Genomic DNA, 4,059 nt, shown 5'->3' with positions numbered 1-4,059 from the left:
TATGTTTCACCAGAGGTGAGTATCTAGAGAACATAGATGCCCAGCCTGACCCTAGTAGTGGGGTTATTTATTGAGTATTTTATACTCATTCTTTCTCAAGTTGTTGTTTCAGGTAAGGTTAGAGATGCACTGGCGATGGACAAGCGGAATTCGTGATCGAGCCACTGGGACTAGTTTTTACGCTTGCACATCATGAAATTTAGAGTTCTTTTCATGTTTCTCTTAATTTTTAGTTTTGATGTTTAAAACTTACTTTAAGAAATTTTTTTCAGGCTCATTTACAATCCTTTATGATTTTTGTGTACCCTATTACTGTTTTAGTTTTTTAATTTAATGAAAGTCTTTTGAACTTACCTTATTTAATTAGAATTTATTTTGCCATAACCGAGTGTCGTTTTGAGTTCCATGCATGCATGTATTTTAGTAACGACCTAACTTAAGTCCTAGGGGGTTGGGTCGTTACACAACTGGTTAACTCGTCAACCGATCAACCCCTTTTCTAATGAATGCACTTGGTATTTATAGGGCATCAATGGTGAAAGGCGGCTTCACTCTCCCGGTTGTACAGATGGGACAACATTAATTCCTGATTGATGCACCAAATAATTATGACTGATAAAGTTTAATATACATCGTGACCGTTATCGGCTGTCAACTTAATTTGGATCCGACTATCATTAGCTTTCTGTCCCATCGCTCTTAATTATCCTTTCACCTGGATGGGCCCACCATGTTGTGCTGACAAAGTTGCGTTAATTCTTCTCAGGAAAATGTGTGCGAGCACGATAAACGCAAAGCCTTGCGGTGAAGTTGCCCTCGACCAATGAATTCCTATGATCGCAATCTCTGCATTGTATTAACGCATATTCTGCACAAAAATATAAAGATCAACTGTTCTAATGTGTTGGATGCATGCGACCGCAATATTATAGAATTTATGCTTAATGGACGCAATTTAACATGTTTCATCAACGCAATCCAATCATTGTTTAAGAACTTAGCACTATGATAACGTGCATTTCTGCCTGTTATCACACCCTCAAATTTAAACAATGCTTGTCCTCAAACATAAGCTAAAGATTCCATTAGCAAGTCAACCGCAAAGTTCTTTTCCTAGATTTCTCAAGAATACTTCGTTCAAATCCTATATGCCAGAAGTTCCTTAAGTCTTATTCAAGTCTTTCTTAAAATATTTCTGAGACTTAGGGATTGAAAGCTTAACTTTCAAAAGGACTTTACTAAATTTTGGAACATCGCATGATTTATTTCAAAAAGAAAATTTTCCATCGGGGTGTCAAATTATTTATCCTTGCACAAAAATTTTCTTTATTGCTATTTTTTTTTCTGACTTTGCGCTGATCTGAGTGCCTTGCCTTCATTTTGACTTGCTCCCACATGTGTCATGCGGACATCCAACTACGAGCAATGCACTCTTTCTCAGACTAGACTCATACCGATTTGGCAGTGGAGTTACGGTCATTGATTTATGCGTTGATCTTGATGACTTACTTTCGTTTTGGCTTGCCCCAACGTGTGTCATATGGACATCCAACTATGGGTAAGTGCCTTGCACAACTTAACTCTTATCAACATGGGTTTCCCTTTGCGTTGACAGTGGAGTTGTTATTCTCAATTTTTTTTTTTTTGTAGAAATATTGAAAATAAATACCTCACCCCCAAATTTAAAATGCGGCAATAACCTCATTGCCAAAAGAAATTAAAATAAATCATGCGATGGTCATAGAATGCATTGTAAAGAGTGTTTGAAAGAAAGCTAGCAAACCTCTAACTTCTAGAAATATTTCATAAGGTGACTATCTTAAGATTAAGTTGACTCTACAGAAGAGATATATACGGAAGAGATAGAAGCATATTTTTCATCATTGAAATCATATTTGTCAAAGAAACAGATTGCGGTAACTCATTAAATTTATCTACTTGTTAAATGATTACGGTAATCAAGGAGGATGCGGTGATAAAACTTTGAAAAGTAAAATGCAATGTGATAGCACAAAATTTGAAATAAAGATAAGGAAGAGTACACCCCCAAAATTTGCGTTTTCGCCCGCATTGTGTATTGATGCATCCATCCTTGCGGCAATCTTTTCTTCTGTGTATTGCGGTGATGGGATGAGATCACTTGCTTCTTCTTCTAATATCTCCGCAATCCTACACCTCGATCGTTGCAAGAAAGACAAAGAGAGGGTCAAATTATTTTAAACAAAATGAAACTTGTTATCGCAATTTTTCTTCTCTCTCTGTTTTTTTTTTTTTACAAAGATAGTGATAGTAAATTAAGGATAGATCAGGATTTGAAAAGATAGTAAAAGTTCTGAATAGTGGAAAAAAGAGTTGAAGAATTGAGGTTTCCCAAAACTTGCGTCCCTGATAAGTTGCAATCATTTGATAACGTAGGGACCACTTATTTCCGGCTGGCTTGCTCGTATCCATGGTGGCTTTTAACTCTTTTCTTTGTCTTCTAGGGTCTTTACTGCCTTAATCTGAAGCTTTTCCCCATGAATACTCATTACAATTTCCCCCTTGTGCATATCAATTTGAACACCATCGGTTGAAAGGAATGGTCGTCCCAATATGATGGGTGCATCTTCGACCGCTTCATAATCCAAAATGAGGAAGTCTAACAGCAGGATGAATTTATCGATTGAGATTGTGGCATTTTTCAACTCTCCTTCAGGATATATTCGAGATCTGTTCGCGAGTAGGAGAGTTTCCTTTGTGGTCATAAGTGTACCGACATTCAATTGTTTGTAGATTGACAACGACATTATGTTTATACTTGCCCCAAGGTCGCATAGTGCCTGGCCACTGAAGGTTCCTTCGATAGAGTATGGGATCGTGAAGATTTCTGGTTCGCCCAATTTAGGTGGGATCATGGCATTTTGCACTGTAGCCACTATTGCGATGTTTTCTTCCTCAATTTGTTCCTCTTTCAATCTTTGCGTAGTTACTGGTGGTTGGACTTCTTCTGTCTCAAGATCCAGAGGTTTAAGGGTAGACGCAACTTCAGGGTCTATTTTCTCGGGCTTCTCTAAAATATAGGTCAGCGGGTCTTCAGTATCACCGTATTCAAGTTGGTCGCAATGCGCTTCTCTCCTACTTCCGCAGTCATGTCGTCACTTAGCAAGGAGACTGCTAAGCATTGTTCCTTCCCGTTACCCTCACCATTGTGAGGGAGCTCAGTTGTTGATTCTTCCAAGCAAAATTGGGGTGGTTTCTCCACCTGGGGTTGTTTGTATTGGAAAAGGCATTATCTCTCATGAAGCATACTGACTGTGGGTTTGTTGGGCATTCCTCCATCGGGTGAGCATCACCGCAAAAGGCACAACTTGCATTTGTCTGAGTAATTGCACTGACTTGCCCTTTCTTCGTTCCCATATTATTAATTGCGATGCCTTGTATTAAACTCATCATCACAGTCATTTGATTTTGCAGGGATGCGATAGTCCCACTCTTTGCGTCGTTTTCCTTGACTCCTAATCTCTGGTCGCTTACCCTCCAATCCTCATGATTTTTGGAAATGTGATCAAGTATACTCTTAGCCTCCTCATATGTTTTGTCCAGCAAACCACCAGCGGCTGCCGCATTGGCAGCGGTCTGTGAAAAGGGGTTCAATCCTTGGTAGAAAATTTCCATTTGCAGGCAATCTGGTAAGCCATTGTGTGGACAGTCTGTTATTAGCCACTTGAACCTCGCCCAGGCATCACTGAGCGATTCGTCATCTTCTTGTTCAAAATTTGTTACTAATTTTCTTTTAGAATTCTTAGTTGGTGGAAAATACTTCTTCATAAACTTTTCCACCACTTGTTCCCATGAAGTTATCACTCTCGGTTCGAGAGAATATGCCCAATTCCTCGCCTGATCACACAAAAAAAAGGGAAACAAAGTGAGTCGAACTTCCTCGGTTGAGATATTTGGGAACACAAAAGTGTTGCAGATTTCTATGAAGTTCCGGAGGTGGGCATGTGGGTCTTTGCCACGCTTCCTCCAAACAGCCTAGATCACCTGCAACATTACCGGCTTTATTTCAAACCTCGATCC

General features: G+C 39.2%; 1 non-coding gene across 1 annotated transcript; it reads left to right on the top strand.

Annotated features, from left to right (window-relative positions):
- The first annotated feature begins 3,670 nt into the window (after positions 1-3,670).
- Positions 3,671-3,769, top strand: LOC120084291. Its single transcript, XR_005483655.1, has one exon. It is a non-coding gene; the product is annotated as a small nucleolar RNA R71 (small nucleolar RNA).
- The last annotated feature ends 290 nt before the right edge of the window (positions 3,770-4,059 follow it).

The sequence above is a fragment of the Benincasa hispida genome, chromosome 8 (genome assembly GCF_009727055.1).
Source record: "Benincasa hispida cultivar B227 chromosome 8, ASM972705v1, whole genome shotgun sequence".
NCBI lineage: Eukaryota > Viridiplantae > Streptophyta > Magnoliopsida > Cucurbitales > Cucurbitaceae > Benincasa > Benincasa hispida.
Note: the sequence above shows the minus strand (reverse complement) of the source record. Positions and strands in the feature narration are given on the sequence as shown.